Source organism: Triticum aestivum, chromosome 5D (genome assembly GCF_018294505.1).
Source record: "Triticum aestivum cultivar Chinese Spring chromosome 5D, IWGSC CS RefSeq v2.1, whole genome shotgun sequence".
NCBI classification, from domain to species: Eukaryota; Viridiplantae; Streptophyta; class Magnoliopsida; order Poales; family Poaceae; genus Triticum; species Triticum aestivum.
Genome location: NC_057808.1, coordinates 470550588 through 470561582, shown reverse-complemented (window position 1 = coordinate 470561582; position 10995 = coordinate 470550588). Strand labels below are relative to the sequence as shown.

General features: G+C 50.8%; 1 pseudogene; it reads left to right on the top strand.

The window, feature by feature from the left end:
- Positions 1-441: 441 nt before the first annotated feature.
- On the top strand, positions 442-10694 carry LOC123120937 (COBRA-like protein 3; annotated as a pseudogene).
- Positions 10695-10995: the final 301 nt, after the last annotated feature.

Sequence of the window (10995 nt, the reverse complement as noted above, 5' to 3'; positions counted from 1 at the left end):
AGAATTATAGACTTGAAACCAACACAAGAAAGAAAAATGAATGCAAGATAGAAAGGTGGTGGTAAGCAGCTCACAAGCCTCATATACACCAAGATAGAAAGGATCCACAGGGGGAAGCACAGCTTGGAGACCAAGAGGTCCTCATCGCGGACAGAGCGTCAGGGAAGAAGGAGAATGCCCGCACTGGATCAACACGTCCGGCGACGAAGAAGGGCACGCCGTCGCCTAATCACCAGCAGCCCCGACACGACACATCCGCCCAGCCCCATTGTCAAAGAAGAAGGCCCCTGCCTCCTTGCCTGGCCCCAAAGGCGCCGTTGACATGAGGCTTTGACTACTGTGATATTCAACCCATTCTCCCCCTATCAGCAAACATACGCAAATCTTTTGCATAGTCGCCAAAAAAGAAGGGAGAGTGTCGGTGGAGCAGCGGGGGAGGAAATGGCGGCGGTTGCGGGCGTCACCGGTACCTCCAGATCCGCGGCCTGCTGCGCCGTGCTGCTGGCGGCCGTGCTGTTCTTCTCCGCACCGGCCACCACAGGTTCGGCTCCTCTCATTCCCACCCACACGGGTCCTTCTCTCCCTCTCTCGAGCCTCGTCGTCGTGACTGGAGCTGGCGAATCGGTATACAGATCCCTATCGCCGGCGTGCATCGCTGAGATGAGGCGGTCGCCCGTGTTCTGTTTGCGTGCGGGTCAATGCTACTCCCGTCCCGCTAGTGTATGGTGGCTTCGATCGCACTGGGTTAGTTCTGTCCGTTCATTTCGAGCTTGTCCGAATCCTGAGGCCAAATTAGGAAGCTATCCGTATCTGTGAGACGAGCGACCTGTCAAGCTTCCCCGCTGCCACTGTCTGCTGATTCTTGTTCTGAACTTGCTCGTGACGACCTCTGCGGCGATAGATCTGTCGAGGAGGGAAGCGAATTAGTAAAAACACATCGCCCAGTTGTTTTGCTGCTAGAAAGTATTCAGCGGTGAACTTCAGCGGATATATAGATCCTGCAAATTGGAATTAGGATATACCATTAGTGGGGCTTGCTTCGGTAGAACAACCCCCCTAACAAAACGTAGAAGGGCAAAATGGTCATACGGAAGAAACGTATGCCCACCTCGTATTGTACAGTTGTATCGGGCATACGTATACTTCGCGCATGGCCAAAAAAATGCCACGATCTACTCGCCCGCCCAATCTTCTCGCCCGCCCCATCTGGTCGCCCGATCACAGTAGTTCCAACTGGCCTATCACCGCCGCCGCGGATCGCCGCCGTACGAACCCCGCCCGACGCCGCCCTCGCCGTCCCAACTTCGTCCGTCGCCGCCTCGCACCATCATCGTCCGTGGCCGCCTCTCACCGCCCATCCCAACGTCGTTCGTCGCTGCCTCTCACCGTCCGTCCCAACGTCGTCCGTCGCCGCCTGTCACCGTCGTTGTCCGTCGCCGCCTCTCACCGTCGTCCTCCGTCGCCGCCCTCGCCGTCCCAACGTCGTCTGTGGCCGCCTCTCACCGTCGACGTCCGACGCCGCCTCCGCACCACGGTCGCCCCCCCCCCCCCCGGTCGCGGATCCTGCCAAGCATCCGGCCGGTTGATCGTCGTGCACGTCACCGCCTGAAGGCCGTCGTCGAACGCCGGCGACGTCTACACCGCGGGCCAAGGTTTGTCATCTAAACCTAGCGGGCATGGGGCGGGCATGATGGATAGAAGTGAGGGATAGTTCGTGCATGTACTGATTTAGGGTTTAGGGTTCATCAAAACCTCCTGCCGCAGCGCCGCCTCTATGGACTACCGCATGATTTAGAGAACTATCGTTGCTTTGGGCATGATGCAGTGTACTAAACCTAACACACGATGTTTTGCAGTTCTGTGAGTTAGGCGTGTTGACATGGACGAAGAATCCGCATTCGGGAGGGACGGGAATGATACTGATAAGGTGACTAAGACCGATAACGATAATTTGAACGAAGATGATGACAGCAGCGACAACGATTCCGTCTCGTCATATGATATCTTACCTCCGGAGGATTTTGATAATAATGAACATGGCGCAAATAGCGAAAACGTAAGTGGCGTATATTTTGATTTTATTTTTGAATTTGCAAAGTATGGCATGGCTAACTATATATCTTTGTGTACAAATTTGCAGGAAGATGTGGATGTTGACAATGTGCAACATAGTTGGCAAGAATCATTTGCAGATAACTTGAGCCAGGTTAGTTGATAGATGTTGTACATCGATCAATAGTATGATTTAAATGATAGTAATTGACATATATATTTTCAAATGAATGTTGTAGGAGGAGTCAGATGGTCCTAGCGTTGATCACAATGAGGGAGAGATCGATATTGAGGAGGCTCAAAGGCAGCAGAAGATGCTTGAGACACATTGGAAGGTCATGGCTATGACCTTTCGGTCGCAAGGGGATGCATACATATTCTACAACAATCACGCCAGAGAGCACGGGTTTAGCATCAGGAAACAGAAGGTGAAACGAGGTGCTTCGGGAATGATACGGTACCGGCGGTTTCTTTTCCCCAGGGCAGGGAGAAGACAGAGCAAGTTCATAACCATGGAGGGCCGCAAGCGCAAGCTTAGACCGGAGACTCGTTGAGACTACGGTGCACATATGGTGGTGAAGCTGGACAGAGAACGTGGCGTTTGATTCGTCGCATCATTCGTGGATGATCACAACCACGCGATGGCTCGGCCCGACGAGGTTTTTTTTTGTGGTCACACAGACGGATTGAAGATGGCCAGAGGGCTGATATATTGGCGATGGAAGCAGCCGGGATAAGAAAGCATATTATAATGGACAACTTCATCAGCAGATACGGTTCGTACGATAAGTGCGGGCTTATCAGGAGGGACATTTACAATCTTTGTTGCAGAGAAAAAATGAAGCTCATTGCAAAGGGTGATGCAGAGACAGCAGTTGGCATTATGAGGAGCAGGAAGGAGAAGGACCCGGAGTTTGTTTTGAGTATGTGCGTGACAAGGAAGGGCGACCGAAGAGTATGTTCTGGTGCGATGCACAGTAGCGGAGGGACTATCAGGACTACGGAGATGTAGTCGTGTTTGATAGCACGTATAAGATGAACAAATACGGTATGCCGTTCGTCCACGTATAAGTCGCGGAGGGCGCAGATGGCTGCTAGGGTGATCGGGGGGGCGGCGTGGATTGGCGATCGTGGAGGCGGCGTTCAGTTAGGCTTTGACCCCCGGTGGACATGCAGATATACGCCGGCCCCATCCATTAATTGTGTTTGTTTTAAAAAAACATTATCGATAATACATTGATTGATAAAAGTGTTTTTTTTCACACTACATTTTTTTACTCCGCAAAATCGCATGAGACTTTTCCCACACGTTGGCATCACCGTCGACAGCACTGACGACAATTTGCATATTTTCCGGCGCTCGATGCTTTTCCTAGGATTTTTCGGTGAAAATGCATGTGATCACGTAGCCCCAGTGCAACGAGCCCCGTTTCGGTCTACCCACTACGGTTTTTTTTGACTCCGCCAAATGGCACGAGACTTTTTCCACACGTTGGCATCACCCTCGACAGCACCCACGCCAATTTTCATATTTTCCGACGCTCGATGCATTTCGTAGAATTTTCCCGATCAAAAACCCCTAAAACACTGGTCGGACGTGACACAACGTTCATTTTGTCTCCGTTTTCGTTCCAACCTTGCGTGGGGCCCTACATCGGCCGTGCCCACATGTACGCACACTTTCGTGCAATTGCATGCATGCGGTCACGTGGACCTTGTGCAACGAGCCTCGTTTCGGTATACCCACTATGTTTTTTACTCCGCCAAATGGCACGAGACTTTTTCCACACGTTGGCATCACCCTCGAAAGCACCCACGCCAATTTTCATATTTTTCCGACGCTCGCTGCATTTCGTAGAATTTTCCCGGTCAAAAACCCCTAAAACACTGGCCGGACGTGACGCGGCGTTCGTTTTGTGTCCGTTTTCATTCATGGGGGCCTATGTTGGCCCTGCACACATGTATGCACACTTTGGTGCCATTGCATGCATGCGATCATGTAGGCCCGGTGCAACCAGCTCCGTTTCTTTGTGCCGGAGAGGGGTTCCCAACTACTTTTTTTTCCGACTCCGTCCCCAAACTTTTTCCACACCTTGCCATCACCAACCACAGCACCCACGCCAAATTTCATATTTTTCCGACGCTCGATGCATTTCCTAGAATTTTCCCGGTCAAAAACCCCTAAAACACTGGTCGGACATGACGCAACGTTCGTTTTGTCTCCGTTTTCGTTCCAACCTTGCGTGGGGCCCTAGGTCGGCCGTGCCCACATGTACGCACACTTTCATGCAATTGCATGCATGCAATCACGTGGACCTTGTGCAACGAGCCCCGTTTCGGTCTACCCACTACGGTTTTTTGACTCCGCCAAATGGCACGAGACTTTTTCCACACGTTGGCATCACCCTCGACAGCACCCACGCCAATTTTCATATTTTTCCGACGCTCGATGCATTTCCTAGGATTTTTCCGGTGAAAAACGCCTAAAACACTTACCGGACATGATGCAACGTTTGTTTTGTGTCCGTTTTCGTTCCAACCTTGCGTGGGGCCCTACGTCGGCCGTGCCGACATGTACGCACACTTTCATGCAATTGCATGCATGCGATCATGTGCACCTAGTGCAGCCAGCTCCGGTTCGTTCTGCCGGAGGGGGGGGGGGGGTTTCCCAACTATGTTTTTTTTTGACTCTGCCAAATTGCACGAAACTTTTTCCACATGTTGGCATCACCGTCGACAGCACCCACGATAATTTGCATATTTTTCCGGCGCTCAATGCCCCGACGTTACAAAGAATGGTACGCCAATTTTTTTACAGAGAATAAAAGTGGTTGCCCGAGTCTTGTCTGAATAACCTATGTTGTTTTTTATTCGTAAGTGCGTGCCACAAAACTTGATAAGTGATTTGTTTATGTTTCCTCAAAATATTTATGTAATAAATTTGTATTTTGTACTGTCCTATGTGAAATAGTCTGTAGTTTCAAAATTCCGTTTATTTTGTTTGCTGTCGTTTCATGATGATGATGCCATTGTATGTGTTATACTACCTGGGTTGACCGACGTGGTGAAAAAACGCACCCGGCCGTGTTATTGTCTCATGCCATGTTTTTGCCGTGTTATTATTGTCTCATGCATGTTTTTCACATACACGTCGCCACAAACCCGCGCATGCACAGAAGATCGCACCCACCGAATGCCCACCTACCTCATCCCAGCCAACCAGCGCCTCCCTTGGATCCCGCCACCACGCACCGACCGGATCAGCCTCGCTCCCCGCTCCCAGTGACTCTGAGCCGCCCCACCGCATCCTCCTTGATCTCCCCGCCCCCATGCACGCCTCCAACATGTCTCCCGCAACGTCCACAGCCTCCTCGATCTCCCCGTCCCCATGCACGCCTCCGACACGTCTCCCGCAACGTGTACTGCCCATTCAGCGCCCACACAAAAAAAATTGCCCGACCGCGATACTGGACAGGCGACTCAGGACGGCAACACACGGACCAGCATGTGGGTCCAACAGGGCAGTGACATTTCAGAGGCGTTCAACAGCTACTGCACGCCCGGCTATTTAAGCCGCTCCTCACTCGCCCCTGATACGTCTCTAACGTATCTATAATTTTTTGATTGTTCCATGCTATTATATTATCCATCTTGGATGTTTTATGGGCTTTACTATGCACTTTTATATTACTTTTGGGACTAACCTATTGACCCAGAGCCCAGTGCCAGTTTCTGTTTTTTTCCCTTGTTTCAGTGTTTCGCAGAAAAGGAATATCAAACGGAGTCCAAACGGAATGAAACCTTCGGAAAAGATATTTTTGGAAAGAAAGCAATACGGGAGACTTGGAGTGCAGGTCAGGGAATCAACAAGGAAGGCACGAGGCAGGGGGCGCGCCCACCCCCCTAGGCGCGCCCTCCACCCTCGTGGGCCCCTCGTGGCTCCCCTGACGTATTTCTTCCGCCTATATATATCCATATACCCTAAAACGATCGGAGAACAGATTAGATCGGGAGTTCCGCCGCCGCAAGCCTCTGTAGCCACCAAAAACCAATCAGGACCCTTTTCCGGCACCCTGCCGGAGGGGGGATCCCTCACCGGTGGCCATCTTCATCATCCCGGCGCTCTCCATGACGAGGATGGAGTAGTTCACCCTCGGGGCTGAGGGTATGTACCAGTAGCTATGTGTTTGATCTCTCTCTCTCTCTCTCGTGTTCTTGATTTGGCACGATCTTGATGTATCGCGAGCTTTGCTATTATAGTTGGATCTTATGATGTTTCTCCCCCTCTACTCTCTTGTAATGGATTGAGTTTTCTCTTTGAAGTTATCTTATCGGATTGAGTCTTTAATGATTTGAGAACACTTGATGTATGTCTTGCGTGGGATAACCGTGGTGACAATGGGTTATTCTATTGATTTACTTGACGTATGTTTTGGTGATCAACTTGCGGGTTCCGCCCATGAACCTATGCATAGGGGTTGGCACACGTTTTCGTCTTGACTCTCCGGTAGAAACTTTGGGGCACTCTTTGAGGTTCTATGTGTTGGTTGAATAGATGAATCTGAGATTGTGTGATGCATATCGTATAATCATACCCACGGATACTTGAGGTGACATTGGAGTATCTAGGTGACATTAGGGTTTTGGTTGATGTGTGTCTTAAGATGTTATTTTACTACGAACCCTAGGGCTGTTTGTGACACTTATAGGAATAGCCCAATGGATTGATCGGGAAGAATAACTTTGAGGTGGTTTCGTACCCTACCATAATCTCTTCGTTTGTTCTCCGCTATTAGTGGCTTTGGAGTGACTCTTTGTTGCATGTTGAGGGATAGTTATGTGATCCGATTATGTTATTATTGTTGAGAGAACTTGCACTAGTGAAAGTATGAACCCTAGGCCTTGTTTCCTATCATTGCAATACCGTTTGTGCTCACTTTTATCATTAGTTACCTTGCTGTTTTTATATTTTTAGATTACAAAAACCTATATCTACCATCCATATTGCACTTGTATCATCATCTCTTCGCCGAACTAGTGCACCTATACAATTTACCATTTTATTGGGTGTGTTGGGGACACAAGAGACTCTTTGTTATTTGGTTGCAGGGTTGTTTGAGAGAGACCATCTTCATCCTACGCCTCCCACGGATTGATAAACCTTAGGTCATCCACTTGAGGGAAATTTGCTACTGTCCTACAAATCTCTGCACTTGGAGGCCCAACAACGTCTACAAGAAGAAGGTTGCGTAGTAGACATCAGCCCCCGCTTTCGAGGTGGGACTAAACACCGAGTGTTGCCCCGCACGGGCGAGGGGAGGGGGGCGTGGGCCGTGGGCCATGGGAGGGGCCGAGTGGCGCCCTGCCTCTATGGGCCGAACTGGGCCGGCCGGTGACAGCGCAGAAAACGGCCTCCTGAGCCCTGCGGCGGCCGCGTGCACTGAGGGACGCGTTGCAGCGCGATTTTAGTCCCACCTTGGAAGCGGAGGGGCGCGAGGAGCGACTTAAATAGCTGCCTCCGCCCCCTCTTTCGAACTCCTCTGCTATTACTCACCACTGCCCCGTTGCACCCCGATGCTGGGCCCTTTAGTGGGGTCAATCAGCCGCCCGAGTCGCCTTCGGGCTTGATTTGGGTATGTTCTGTAAGCTACTATGGCTCAACATCGGTGGTTGGGCATTTTTTTAAGTAACTTAAATTTTTTGCCGGTATTTCATGTGTTTACTTCATCTTTTTACTTTCATGTGTTTACTTCATCTTTTTACAAAATCGAAATATCCCATTAATAACAAAAACATTTTCAATAACGGATACATTATTGAAACCATTCCAATACTCATTAAAGCAACATAATTTCGTTCATATTTAGGATATTTTACATTCGAACAAAATTTTACATGAAAAAAGATTAACACTAAAACAAATCTAACTACTCCTCCTCGCTACTCACAAGATCAACCACTACGGTCTAGCCGCTGTCTTCACCGCCGTCTTCGCTGCCGTCTAAGTCATCGGAACTGTCGAAGTATCCGAAAAATTCCTCCGCGGTAGACGACGGTTGCGCTAGTGTATCGGTCGACTCCCTGATCGCCTGCCAGTATCCCGGCTCGTCTGCCGGGTCCCTCGGGTCAACAACATCCGCCGGCGGCATCCAACTGGTCTCCGACGTGGAGTTCCGGATAGCTCGGATGAAACCCGGCGACTCCAACGGGTCGCCCTACTCTTGCATCGCCGCCAGTTCCGGCGGGATGTGAAACTCAGGGGCGGCCGCTGGAGCGGCGGGAGCGGCCGGCGCACCTGCGCGAACGCGCCGACCGGCACGGGCCTGCACTACCGGGACGGCGGGGGCGCAAGGGGCGCGTTTGGAGCGTCCGCGCGATTGCCTCGGGACTTGTAGAAGGCGACGACGGTGTCGAAGTCGCGGCCTTCCCAAAAGTCCCTGCGACCTTGGGGGTTCCATGGACCAGGTTGTGCGGGCCCCGGCGTGGCATATCCATCGGTGGTGACGTGCCAGCCGTTTGCTAGGCGACACGACGGCGACACGGGGATGCCATGCCGGTAGATATCTACCGTCTGCGGCCCGGTGAGGCTAGAGGGCCACTAACCGCCCGGTGCGGCGCCGCGACCACCACCTCTGCCGCCGCCTCCACCGCCGCTGCCAGAGCCTCCCGCCCGGCGACTGCTCCCTGCGCCTCCACTGCCGCCTCCCCAGCCGAACCAACGACGGCCGAAACAACCGTGTCCACGAGGCATCGCGTCGGAGAGAGCCGCGCCGCCGGCAGTCCGATCTAGGTTTCAATGTGTGAGGAGAGCGCGGGTCGGGGCGGTTTGTGCGTGATTTATGCATGGAACGCGGGGGACGTTGGACGGGCGCGGGGAACGAGGGCGTTGGGGGCGGTCGACGCGAGGCGAGGCCGCAGCGGAGCAGCGATGCACGGTGGCCGAGGCGGAAGCGGGCGGCGCGGCAGGCGGCAGCGGGGGGGGGGGAGGGGGCAGCCGATGCGCGGCGGCCGAGGAGGCAGCGGGCCGGCAGCGCGGCAGGCATCAGCAGGGCAGCGGGGCAGGCCATGCGCGGCGGCCGAGGCGATAACCGCGCCATGCATGCATGCATGCATCTCCGCGGCGTGTAGCGCGCGGTTTGACTCGTGTCGTGGGGGTGGGGGCGCATCGAGACGACGTTTGCGGGCTGACGGGACGACCGGATGAAAAAAAACATATTCATATACGTACAAGATTACGGGCTGGGCGGGCGGCCTCTTTTCCTCATTATGCCCATCGTGCCCTTCGTTATGAAGGGGTATGGGACAATCTTAGCCGTTTTTGTGTTGGAGGGGGTCAACTGAAGCGAAAGTGAACATTAGTTTGTTTCCATATATATCTCACATCTGCACCCTTTGTTTGTTTGTTCACGCAGACGCTTATGATTCGCTGGATCCAAATGGCAACATCACGATAAAATGGGATATCATTTCGTGGACTCCGGATGGTTATGTTGTAAGTAGCACCTCTTCACATCAACAGCTCTATCTTTCATCTCAACCTAGCCACCAAGTACAATCATCAGCAGATTATGGACATCTAGTCACCCCGAAGCTGTATCATGATCCTTTTTCCAAACTCGTCATGTGTAGGCAACAGTCACAATGACCAACTACCAGCAGTTCCGAACCATTTCTGCACCCGGGTGGCGGCTAGGGTGGTCGTGGCGAAAGAAAGAGGTCCTCTGGTCGATTGTGGGGGCTCGGGCAACTAAACGGGGCGATTGCTCAAAATTCAAGCGCAGCCGTCCCCATTGCTGCAAGAGAGATCCGACGATTGTCGATCTTCTTCCAGGCACTCCATTCAACCAGCAAGTTGCCAATTGTTGCAAGGCAGGAGTTCTAAAGACATTTAACCAGGACGCAGGAAATGCTGCTTCCTCCTTTCAGATTGCTGTAGGCCTTGCTGGGACTACCAATAGGACGGTTATTTTGCCCAAAAAAATCACTCTCAAGGCTCCAGGTCAGCGGTACACTTGTGGGCGTGCTCTTGTTGTCGTGCCTACCAAGTATTCTTCCTCGGGCAGGCGCAGGGTAACCCAAGCTTTCAGTAAGTTGCCCACTTATTGCTCTTCACTGCTTGCTCTATATTGCTTTAATACTTTGCGCAAATGCATTAGCTTGCTAAACCAGTTGAACTAAACACATCTTAATACCTGTTTTGCATGTTTCTGCTCCTTAACCATGAATGAATGCTATGTTATTATATGTGTAGGATTAGTGAACGGAGTGAGACCATTGAAACGAGAAGTGATTTGTTCTTGAAAAAGGAGATGAGTTCATCACCTAGAATCGATGTTAGCTGGTATTTATTTGAAAATAAGTCACCGCTAAGCCTGATAATATCTTAACTAGTTTTCTTTGCTTGCTAATAATGCATGTCAAATGCAGGAAACATCGGATTGGTTCCATATATGTTTTTATGCTTTATTGCTGTTAATGTTCTTTATTTAGTGGGTATTAACAAAATAAATTCTGTATTTGTAGTGTCATGGGATGTAACCTGCACATAATCCCAATTTCTTGCTCGGAAGACTCCAACCAAAGGTTTAACAATCCGCAGAGATTATAGGACGACAGCAATTTCCGTCAAGTGGATGACTTAAGATTTATCAATTCGAGGGAGGCATAGGTTGAAAGTGTTCTCTCTACAACAACCCTACAATCAAATACAAGGAGTTTATTGTGTCCCTAACACACCTAATAAAGTTGTTGACTGTATAAGTATAATAGTTCAGCGAAGAGATCGATAATTTGCGTTATAGATCGATAGTTTGGACGATAATAATATTTTTATATTTTTGAAATAAATATGGCCAACAAGGTAAACAGTAGTAAGAGTGAGTAAAACGATATCTCAATGCTTGGAAATAAGGGCTAAGGTTTATATTTTCACTAGTGCAAACT